This window comes from Misgurnus anguillicaudatus, chromosome 21 (assembly GCF_027580225.2).
Source record: "Misgurnus anguillicaudatus chromosome 21, ASM2758022v2, whole genome shotgun sequence".
NCBI classification, from domain to species: domain Eukaryota; kingdom Metazoa; phylum Chordata; class Actinopteri; order Cypriniformes; family Cobitidae; genus Misgurnus; species Misgurnus anguillicaudatus.
In genome coordinates this window covers 36127234-36140156 of record NC_073357.2, presented here as the reverse complement: position 1 = coordinate 36140156, position 12923 = coordinate 36127234, and the positions used below count along the sequence as shown (strand labels likewise).

Below are 12923 nucleotides of genomic sequence, written 5' to 3'. Positions count from 1 at the left end.
GCAAATGCATACACACAATCCATTACTTTTAGAAATGATGACATCTCTCTGTCCTTGACCTGTTGACTCACTCTTCCCAAGCAGCATATTCATTAGCGTTTCACCTCTTTCTCCCTGATACTAGTTTATATATCACAAGTATTGACACACACACATATAAAACCCACAGGCGCTTGATGTCATACACTCAGAGGGCCCGGTGCCCGTGAAGATTTTAATGCATATGCACAAACCCTATCCACTTGCATAGCTCAATACCACACAGGTTTTAGCTGATTTATGAGCTGGATTCCAGGGGTAAATCACTGAACAGATGTATTAAGCTGTGTAATATGCATACGGTGAGTCGGTCTTAGTTTGGGTGCATAATTGCTCTGATGTGGGCTATTAAGACTAAGTGCATGTGATTTTAGTGTCTGCCTTATATTCTCAACAATGATTACGATGATCAATACATATGATTTGTATGTCGTTGGTCATCGATCGGATACAGAAGTCGTTGACCTTCACTGAAGGAGCTTTTGTACTGTCACCTACATTAGAGAAGGACATAGAGCAAGAGACAGAAAGCCAGTTCTCCACTAAAACCTAGGATATTAGCATTTCGTTTAAAACATTTGACCAACAATTTAAAAAAAAATAAGTATAAGTATTCACAGACTTGGATTTTAATTACGCCACCTTGAATATGCCTTATTTTGCCATTAACTGCAAGGTTTCCTGCAGCACTTTTCAGTTCGGGCGGCCCGCCTAAGCTGGGAAACCCTACCGACTAATGTAATTAATAGTGGGAACTAATCAGTTTTTTACAATTTTTGCACTATCTATCATCGTTCACCAGACGTTCTACAACATCTGCTTTAGTTTGTGTTTATTAACCCTTTAGTTTCACTTCATCACGCAGCTATTCACGTTAGAGATAAAAACATTTAATTCATTAATAATCTAGTGTTCATTTCTGTCATAGTTTCTTCAAAATTAAGTTTTTTTGGGTGTTTTAAATAAAAATATTTTAATTTTCATCATAACGCCCCTTTGATTGCCACGGCCCCCGGACCCGCACCCCCGCCCAACCCTACCACCTTAAATAACAAATTTTCTGCGGGAAACCCTGAAGTGTTATGAAATTCAACATTGTGCTTGTACTACTCTACTTCTTTGAAATAAAAAACAAACCCAAAATATTGAAAGTTAAGTCTACAAACACTTTATGAGGTCTCTGTATTCTGTCTGTACATGTAGAACATTGAAAAGTAAAACATTTAAAAAAAACACTGTCTAATTAAAAATAAATAAATACTGATATTCCAAATAAACTTTTTAATACATGGCCAGTGTTTACAAAAGCCACACAGTGGGAATGTCTTGATCCAAGTATGTCTCATATAATGTCTGACAGCTTGTTTTTATGCCATCAATGTTCAATTCTGTCAGACTCCCCAAAGGCATCCTTCAAGATACAACATGTGCAGAGATGAACATTCACAATCTTTAACACTGCATATAAGTTTCTTTTGAAAAATGATCATGTATACAATGACATGCAGTATATACAGTATATGTCCTAAATCTTTATTATAAGATATAAGATATGAAGCACATTATGTGTGGCTTAAAAATAAAGCTATGCTGCTTGGAGCATGATTAATAAGCTTGGCTGTCAGAATTATTAATTGAAGTCAGTATGTATGTCTACAACTATGATGATGTGGCTTTGAAGGAGATAAGCCTGAACAGGGAAGCCCTCTAGAAAATTCCTTCACACACACACACACACACACACACACACACACACACACACACACACACACACACACACACACACACACACATATTGTTGCATGTTTGATTCAGTGAGTTTTTAAGAAGACACAATACAAATGACTTCTCCACGTTCCCTCCCAATATGACTATTGCGTATTATAGATGAAGAATAAGATAAGAAAGATGTCTCAGAGGGAATGTGGTGCAAACTACTCCAAGTGTTTTGGAAATACAGAGTTGTGACATGTGAGCTGTCTTTAAATCTTATATGACACTTTATGTTAGTTTTTGTTAGTGGTAACTTATTACGTTAGAAATAGTTACAGGGGAATAAAGAACATACTATAATATGTTATCATATTCATGTGAGCATATGAAAATAAGAATGAAAAGGTTAATTTAACACTTTATCAGAGGTGCAAGACATCTTTCTCTCTCTCTCTCTCTCAAAGTACCTATGTCAGACATGGCTGCTGGGGGACCTATTAGTAGGCAATGCAGTGTGGTCAATAAAGAACACATCAGAAAGAAAGAGAGAGAGAGAGAGAGAGAGAGAAAGAGAGAGAGAGAAAGAGAGATTAGTTTCAGCTTACTGGCTTAATTAGTAAACTCACATTCAGGTCATGACCTGCTGGTTATTCCAATAACTCTTTTGTTGCTTGGATCATGTTTTGCTTCACTTTCATGTAAAAAAAAAGTCAGCACTGTCACTAAAATCCAACTCACAACGTTTTCCATTATTGTGTGCTGTACGGCTAAGACCGTTTGTACAATTGAAGCTTAATGTGTTTATTTTTTTGCTAACAACCAAAAACATTTCTGTTATTTCTGAACAATCTTTACCTCTAGGCATGTATTTAACTCAAAGCCTTGATTTTGGTCTTGCTGATGATCTCAACAAAAATGCTACATCATATCACCATGCTGAAATCTGTCAAGTGCATCATTACTTTTTACAAAAATCTCAGACTTTACCATTTTAACAGGCAATTCTGTCTCTCTCTCTCTCTAACACACACTATCACCTGTGTTTCAACTTGTCAACAGTCTCAGGTTCCACCCAGCCCTAACATTAGGCAGACTGATTTCTGTCTGCAGGGCGGGTCAAAGTTTGAGTGAATTCCACTGTCGCGGTGTTTATGTGTAAACTTTTCAAAGACTGAAAACAAGGCAGAGACACCTCACACCACAGAAACGCTCTGCCTTTACCAGCTCCAACACAAACCAGGCAATTATAGATGACTGATACAGTTTGGTCTGCCTCGCAGACTCTGTCTGTGGTAAGAAGGTCTGCCATTGAGAAAAGAGGGAGAGAGAGAATGCGTGAGTGTAACCTTTTAAGTCTGGGCAATTGTAAGATGCAACACTGGATACCCTGCTGGTGCCCACTGCTCCCCCCAGATTCCAACTTAAGGGATCTGCCAATCATTATAGCACGTATGGTTCTCTCTAGGTTTGTGCCCTGCATCTCTCCCTCTCTCTGTCTCTCATTAACCCAAACACTGCTTAAAGGGGACATATCATGAAAATATGACTTTTTTCATATTTTTGTTTATGTGCTATAATTGGGTCCCCAGTCGTTCTATCATCCTATAGACCCTTTTACAACGCACGTGATCAAATAGCCTGCGCGCGCATTTTGGCAACGGAAGTGGTGTTATTCCCCATGGTTCTATCGTGTTAGCAACTCAAGTTTATCAAAACGGTTTCCCAGTATCAAAATGTCCGGATGTTGCGTTTGGTTGCACTAATATAATATACTTATATACGTATATATGTATCTGGCCACTTTATATTTGGGCATCTGCTATCCACTCCACTATAATACACGGATTTGGTAGCTGTGTTGAAAAAGTTGATAAAGGCAACTTTTTAAAATAACTTTGTCTGTGTTGCTTCCCTGCTGATTCTTGCCATACTTCCGTTGCCAAGATGCGCACGCATAAGCTGCCACGTCATCATTGTGTACAAACAGTAAAAGGGTCTATAAAATGTGAAAGAACAATCCAGTAACTTAGTGATGGTAAACCATTCTCTGCAAGAAAATAGGTCATTAAAATTTGGCTCCCCTTGTGATGTCAGAAGGGGATAATACAGCCTCTTAATCTGCACTATCCAGCCACAGCACTGCCATTTACTGCAGAGATCAACTCATTTGCATTTTAAAGGACACACCCAAAAATGGCACACCTACAAAGTGGCAATTTTAACATGCTGTAATAATATATCTATATGATATTTTGAGCTAAAACTTCACATACGTACTCTGGGGACATTGAAGATTTATTTGACATCTTAAAAAAGTCCTCTTTAACATTTGCACTGTTTGACTGGTGTTGGTTCTGATGTCATTGGTGTATGTAAATATTACAAAAGAACTGTCAAATCAGACATCTAACAGCATGAGAAACACTATCACAGGACATTGCCACTACCCTAGGAATGAAAAGAAGAGTCTAAACCATGTGGATGTAACCTGAAGAGGCCTAACACCAGTTGAATTACACATCAATACAATCTTTCAAAGGTATTGGGTGTGTATTACTATTTGTGTGGTACCAATCCATCAACAATATTAGTATTTATGAAGTACCATTTCTCATCCATTGACCTAACAGAAGCCCACAAAAATATCTATTTACAAAATATTTACTCTTTGTCAAGTGGTGGCTTTCCATTTTCGTTGCAAACTGAAAAGAAAACAAAGGATGAATTTCCAACCTCATTATTACTGATTCCCAAGGCCAGGCTCTATAAAGAGAAACATACATTGCAGTGAAATAGTACACGACAGTGGTTCGTTCACACCCAAAGCTACGGTGACAGACAGAGTACAAAGCCACAGCATTCATAGAATCCACCCAGTAAAAAATGCATGCAGCGTATGAAATATGCATACAATCCTATGTCACCGTCTGCCACCGTTGCACATGTGTGCCACACTTGCACGGAGTAACATCCACTTTCCTCCTCCCTTTCCCTCTACACTGCCTTTAATGTGTGTTGACTCAAAAGAAATAGCTGTGGAAATAATTAAATAGAGACTATTGTAAATGTATTCAGCCGGGGACCTTACTACACCACTCATTTGCTTTACTCAAATGACTTTGAGAACAGCAATAAAAAGCACTTGCCAAAAAAAGAGAGACACCGCACACCAAGCAATATTGTTTAGGAATTAAACGCCCCAAATATCTTCAGGAAATAGGAGTGTTTTGCTATGGATGCAGCCTAATCGCTTAAGTCATGGTGGTTTGAGGGGGAATGTTTTCATGTTTTAAGAGGCTTGGTTCCACTTTCCTCTACCATGGAAGTCATTCTATAGAGGAGCCTCTCTGCCTCTCTCTCTCTCTCTCAGAGCTTGGCTGAGGACACGTACAACATGAACATGTTTCTTAAAGAAACGGACAATGCAAATAGATTTAAATTTTTATTTAAATTCGTAATTCTGCACAACTAGCAACTCCTAGTTCAACCTATTTGTTTTAGTGACATACAACATTAGCTCAACCAATACCCAGAGTTTGGCAAAGCAAGAATAGATGTTTAGCATTTCTGGTGGTTGATGCTCTTTTTTAAAACATTTTTGCAATTGTTTGAAACATTTTGCTACCACTATTAAATTGGTTTAAAAAATTATAATTCACAAAGTTATAAAAGGTATTGACGATTTCAGCAGCAACAACATAAGCAGATGGCTTTTGTGTCCAAAACGTAACTTCTGGTAGACTTCACCTTGCACATCCATGCTCGTCGTCTCTGGTCTTTAGGAAAACAGTTTCATTTCCAACAAGGAATTGTTCCAGTTTAGCCACTTAGTTAACTTCAGGCCAGGTACGTAAATGTGGCAACGTGCATGCATCCAATGAAACCATCTACAGTGAGATAATGGGGGGTTTTCCTCATTCCAACACTTCACATTATGTGTTACTTCAAAACTACTACTTGAAATATGTTTATATTTTACATATGGCTGGACGATATGGCCAAAATTCCTATTGCTGGTATACTTCTAATTTTCGGTCAATATGGTGTAAATCCGATAACGGTATGATTGTTAAAAAAGCCTTTGGATAAACTGCAAAGAATGCCCACAACAAATGTCTGTACCTACAAACTTCTGGACAAATTAATTTAAGCCTCCAACTACAAAACAATATAATATAAACAAATAAATTGATATTCATCCTTCATTTGTATTCAGCCTTCATACAAAATTAAATGTAAACTCACTGTCAAATTAACATAAGCCTTTAAGGCACACCTTTAAAGGAATATTCCATTTTCTTAAAAGAAAAATCCAGATAATTTACTCACCACCATGTCATCCAAAATGTTGATGTCTTTCTTTGTTCAGTCCAGAAGAAATTATGTTTTTTGAGGAAAACATTGCAGGATTTTTCTCATTGTAATGGACTTAATGGACACCACCACTTAACATTTAACTCAACACTTAACAGTTTTTTTCAACGGAGTTTCAAAGGACTCTAAACGATCCCAAACGAGGCATAAGGGTCTTATTTAGCGAAACGATTGTCATTTTTGACAAGAAAAATAACAAATATACACTTTTAAACCACAACTTCTTGTCTAGATCCCGTCCTGAAAGCGTCAGCGTGACCTCACGCAATACGTCATGACGTCAAGAGGTCACAGAGGACGAACAAGAAACTCCGCCCCAGTGTTTACAAGTGTGTTAAAAGAGAACCGTTCCTACGTTGTTGTATGTGGAATGATACCAATTAATGTCTTTGTGTCAGTTTATTGTTTACAATGGTCCGCAAATGTGCGTTTTATATATGTAACACGTGACCTCCCTGCGTCACTACGCATTTACGTTAGGTCGCGCTGGACCGGACCTAGACGAAAAGTTGTGGTTTAACAGTGTATATTTGTTATTTTTATTGTCAAAAATTACAATCGTTTCGCTGGATAAGACCCTTATGCCTCGTTTGGGATTGTTTATAGTCCTTTGAAACTCTGTTGAAAAAAACTGTTAAGTGTTGAGTTTAGTGTTAAGTGTTGGTGTCCATTAAAGTCCATTAAAATGAGAAAAATCCTGCAATGTTTTCCTCAAAAAACATAATTTCTTCTGGACTGAACAAAGAAAGACATCAACATTCTGGATGACATGGTGGTGAGTAAATCATCTGGATTTTTCTTTTAAGAAAATTGACTATTCCTTTAATATTAATAAGGTGAACCTGAAAGTCAGTTAGTGATAAATGCTGTAATGCAGGGGTCTCAAAGTAATTTCTTCAGTCACAGTATTAACTTTCATAGATCCATAGTTTTGATCAATTTGCTTTTATAGTAATATGTATAAAAATATTCATAAATAGCCTAAGGGACCCTAAAACTTTTGATTAGCAGTAGGCTATAATGTTACATAAGATAGTTGGACAGAGAAATGGATATTAAAGCTTTATTTGTTATTGCATAGCAAGCTACGTAATGATATATTGATACTAGCATATTATATATATGGCATATCGTTGCCTTCTATGGCCTACGCGGCTATTTCTCTGGCATATCGTTGCCTTCCAAAGGCCTACGCGGCCTTTTCTCACTAGGCATATCGTTGCTTTCTATGGCCTACGCGGCCTATCTCTGTCTGGCATATTGTTGCCTTCTAAAGCCTACGCGGCTCTTCCCACTAGGCATATTGTTGCCTTCTAAAGCCTACGCGGGCTATCTCTCAGCCTATCTCTCCAGCCTATCTCTCTCTGGCATATTGCTGCCTTCTACGGCCTAAGCAGCAATCCCTTGGCCTCTTACGGCATCCGTCAATGTCAGTAGATAACAATTTGTCTTATCTCTGTTTCAGGAACCTCTAAGAAACACTGGTGGGTACCGATCATCGTGATCAATTTTTGGGGATTAGATTCTGGCCTGTCTTCATCTTCAGACAGGAACCGCAAGAATCCGTGACCCCCGGATTTGAACTATGGTCGGGGCCTACGCCAAAGAACTATACTGTGTTATATTCCAGCCTTGGTTGCTAACTACTGTTAAATAAACTCATATCAATTCTTAACCTATCTTCGAGTCTTTCTGGTAGAAATGTTAGCTTAGCGTAGCGTAGCGTAAGTTCTACCAGGAAACTTGAATGTTACGTCATTCATTTCACAAGGCGCAATCAATCACTCCTGATTCTTATTGTATATAAGCCTCGTACTCACTTGTCTTTGCGTTCGCAGATACTGATGCCAGCATTTACAACCCACCCTCCCTACCACCATCACCAGGTCGGTTCCGTCCATACTCGAGGGGGATTAGATTCTGGCCTGTCTTCATCTTCAGACAGGAACCGCAAGAATCCGTGACCCTCGGATTTGAACTATGGTCGGGGCCTACGCCAAAGAACTATACTGTTATATTCCAGCCTTGGTTGCTAACTACTGTTAAATAAACTCATATCAATTCTTAACCTATCTTCGAGTCTTTCTGGTAGAAATATAAAATACTCATATCAAGATGAGTGTCATAGCTGCATATACTTTTAACTTTTGCATATTTCTCATCTTTCCCCTGATTTTTAACCTGATTTTTCTCATCCGTAATTCAGTTTGTGTTGCATTATATCCTGTTCTCCCTCCCTATATGGTGTTACCATTGGAACCTGTGACTTGATGTGAACTAACCCAGTACCTCCTTCTCTTACTTCTGAGTGACAGCTCTTCTCTGGGCAAACACTCCAAAGTCCAAACCAGATTAATTGATTGCATGGTGACAATGATATGATTTGACGCAAGGTACAGATGAGCGATTCAAATTCGGTCAGGCATTCTGTTTTCCTCACAGTCCCAGAGAGCGCGACTCATGGCTGCTTAGCTACGAAAGACGCCACAGGAGCCCACTTTGGAAGGTAGAAGTGCCTTGACCCACATTTAACATGCGTCTTAAGACAAGACACCATAATGTATATCAAAATATCAGAAATGTGTTTAAAAACCATATCACCATTATTGAAAAAAAATATTATTGTCCAGCCCTAATTTTTCCATTGTCTACGACCATAAACATTAAAGTAAAACACAACTGTTTTTTCAATATTTTACTATGTTCTGACCTCAACTAGATTAATTAATAGTAATACATACCTATCTTTTTTCAATGCGTGCACTTTTTAATCTTTGTACAGCGCTTCTTGAATCTGTTGGCATTTAGCCTAGCCCCATTCATTCCTATAGCTCCAAACAAAAGTTTTATTTTGTGTCACCATACTTACTCGTGTAACTACTCATGTAACAGTTTTTAAATTGGTGAAAACATGGATGTGTTTGGTGGCTTCTAAATTTATCCCTGTTTGGAGCCATAGGAATGAATGGGGCTAGGCTAAATGCTAACACATTCACAAGGTGCTGTACAAAGATTAAAAGTGCACGCATTGAAAAAAGATAGGTATGTATTAATTCGTCTAAGTTAACGTAAGAACATAGTAAAATATTGAAAAACGGTATAGATATAGATTGGATGGATGTATGAATCGATAGTCACATTAGCTGAGACACATAATGTCGTGGTTACTTTTTATTTTGCACTAAAGTATGGAGATAAAAGGTGAATTTTTTAGTATCAGTTACTAAAGTACTCAAAGCTTAGTTTTGCAGAGGCAAGCGGGATCCCCTTAAAGCTCTCCTCTACTGCAGTGTAAATTTGCAGCATGAAATTAAAACAACTTGGTTTTGCAAGTCAATTCAACCTAATATTTTAAATGTTGGCTTAAAAAAAGTTGACATAAATTCTAAAATCAAGTTAAAAATGTTTAACTCATTTTTTTAAGTTAAAGTAACATAAAAAATATATGTTTATTGACAAAAATGCTGCACGTTTTTTAGAGTGTGTATCCGCAATAGCTAGTGTACTGTATATAACTCATGTGTGAAAGAATCCTTGAACTTGCTCACCACCATGTGGTCATACAGGTCTGCTGCCCTGACTCTCCAGACTCTCAGGTATCTGCTTCAGGTGTGTTATCTGCACAACAGGTGTGTGTTACAGTGTGACAACAGGTGGCACTAGTGAAGTGTCTGGACAGACTGGCTCCAGTGATTTGTGAAGGTGCAGATATGGTTTACCTCAATCGTTTTCAAGAGAGCACTACACAATAAGAGTTGTCAGAAGGCATGTAATGTGCGGTTGGAAGTTGAAGTCTCTTTTTTTTGGTGGAGGGAATTCAGGCCGAAGCCTTGATTAGGTTTCATTTAAGTGCCACATTCATACTGTAACAGCCTTTAAAAAGCTACGAGAGTTCGTTTTGTTTTCCTTGTGACATTCACCCTTTCACACTATCCAAAAGCTCATTCTCTCCATCTAGTTCTCCCTCACACACACATACTCTGGAACTTTCATTATGTAAAGTGGATAAAAATACCAACGCACGCTGTGAATTTATGGTTCTCTCTTAGCTGCCATTAAAAATATGAACATTTTCAGGCTGCGCTCTGAAACCGGAGTAAGAAAACAGACCAGACCACAGAGTTTACACACACACCACAACAGCACAGGGCTCTCAGCAAGATCACTCAAAACACACAGAGGCACAGACACGCATGCAAAAACACACTAAAAAGCACAGTGCACATAGAAGCAAGATAGCAATATAAATAGAGAAACATAACGCAATATCGCACAGACCGCAGTTAGACTGTAAAACCTCACACACAGAGCTTTCTTTTATACATCACGAATTTCCCCCACTGCTATTCACAAAGTTAAAGATAGCATCAAACCTGAAGCACTCAGTCTTGTCTCAAACCATTACTGGGCTTTTCTGATGGTTTACATTATAGCATTTAAGTTTGTTCTGCAGGGCATTACTCTCCTATCCTGTTCTTCTACCCTACTTTTTCTTTCTCTCCATAATGGCAGCTGCTCTTCAGAGCTATTTGTTTTCTCTGAAGATAATCTAGTGCTTTAGCTCTCTGCACCGAAGCAGCATCATGTAGCTACATGGTGACTCAGCTTGGTAATTCTGTCATTACCAAGCTAATGCTATGTTAATGTGCTCAAAGCTTCTGGTTTTTAAGACGTACTCTGCCAGTCGTGCCGTGACCTAGGGGAAAACAACGCAGAGATGGTAGGCCCCTAATCTCAGACTCAGACAATTCAACGACACAGTCCGTTTACTGACCGCCTCATGCATAACGCATATAAAACTGAACCAAAATAGTAGTTTGTCACTTTAGACTGTTCTTCCTGTCTATGTTAAATGTCTGTCCAGTAGGCCCCTAACAAGACAACAGCAGTCGAAACTGCTATTGCAAGGAAATTTTCTGGGTGTGAACACAACACTACTGTAGTACTACTAACATTCCAAAGTGAAATGCTATATTTAAGACTTATGCTGCGTTTACACCAGCCATGGTAAAGGTGTCAAGCACGAGTGATTTCAATGATAAGTCAATGTGAAGACGCGTTAACGCGCGTCTGGAGGTCTCGCGGCGCGGATGAGGCATTTGGTGCAGCGCGGTAGACGCAATTCCGCAATGGGGCGAATTGAGCGCATGGCACGGTACGCGCGGATGGTGCTTCTTGTGCATTTTGCGTTTGACGCGAATTTGCAGCTGATGCCAGAGTTGAAAAATTTTAACTTTGGCGGATTTTCATCCCTCATTCAGCATGAAGGCTTGATATTGTCCGTGAGCAGTCACCCAGAGCTATACGACACAAGTTCTTATTTCTATAGAGACAGGAATAAAAAGGACCTCGCTTGGAAGAGTGTCAGTGAGGACATTGGGCAACGTGGTTGTAAATACATTTCACTTTTGAGTCACGTGACGTTTATCGACCCACGCCGTTTATTTTCCCCCTATAGTAACAGGGCTCCAGACTGCCACCAAAGGGGGGCATTTTGCCACCAAAATTTGAGATTGTGCCACTGAATTTTACATCCAGTTGCACATGTGCGACCAGTAAATTTTACCTTTTTTTGTGATTTGACACTGAATTGGAAAACAGCACATTGTACTTTCTGCATCTATCATTAAAGTATTTATTAGTAATACAGTGGAAATAAGTAGAAATGTGAATATTTGGATAGCATGTTGATTTACAGAATGTGCCCCTAAGTTTTCTGGTTGCGCCCCTAAAATTTTCTGTTGGGGGCCACTGTGCTCCTAGTGAAAAAAAGTAGTCCTGAGTAAGGTGACTGAATACAAACCGGTAACTCTCTCGATAAATGCACAATCAACATCAGCCATCCTGCAAACAGACAACCGCATAGCACTTGCCACTCCTACATGCTTGCTTTTTCCATACGTCTACTTCGCTCTAGATGCACGAATGCATTCAATACGGTAGACACGATTTTGATGCCTGAAACGCAGTTGGTGTAAATGCAGCATTAAAGGGACAGGGCTTAATAGTCCCAGACTAAAAAACATGTTTGAGTTGCCTTAATTTAAAAACACCTTGAATTTACATATCTTAACATATATCATTGCTGGTGTTTTGTCTCAAGATGCATACCTGCAATGTTTTTTGTAAAGTTTGCTTGTAAAACTACTTAAATTTCGCAATATAACTAGGGCTTAGTTTACACTGCAGGTCTTAATGTTCAGTTCAGATTTTTTTTTGCACAAATCTGATTTTTTTGCGCTGTTCCTCACAATATTATTTGAATGTGACTGCCATCAGTCTCATGTGCAGCCCTAAAGTAGCTGGCATGTGCAGAAGATGACATGAAGTCAAAAGCAGCGTACTGTTTTGGCAGAAATAAACATGGATGCTGTTCGTAAAAGTCGGATGCAACATGGCCATTCAGACTGAACTCGCATTGCAATACATCAGATATGTATCCAATTTAGGACCACATATAAAAAGTGTCATGGGTCTGAATTGAAAAAATCAACTCAGATTGTCATGAGAAAATCAGATATGGGTCACATTTGGGCAAAAAAGTCAGATTTGGGCCACTTTCGCCTGCTGTGTGAACGTAGCCTAAGGTCTAGTCTTGGATTATTCTAAACCCTCAGAGAGAAACTGCCAACAAAGTGTAAAATAACAAGATTAAGTGACTCATTAATTTAAAGAATATAAATAAATATTTGCCAACATTTTTTAATAGCAATAAAAAAATGAAAACTCTAGATGGTACTATACTAATGGAAAAAAACATTAAGATTTGAAAGGACTCACTTCAGGGTTGTTCCTTT

General features: G+C 38.6%; 1 long non-coding RNA gene across 4 annotated transcripts in view; it reads right to left on the bottom strand.

The window, feature by feature from the left end:
- The window catches only part of LOC129444675 (uncharacterized), a 188125-nt gene that overhangs the window by 171141 nt on the left and 4061 nt on the right, over positions 1–12923 (bottom strand). The window lies entirely within an intron of this gene.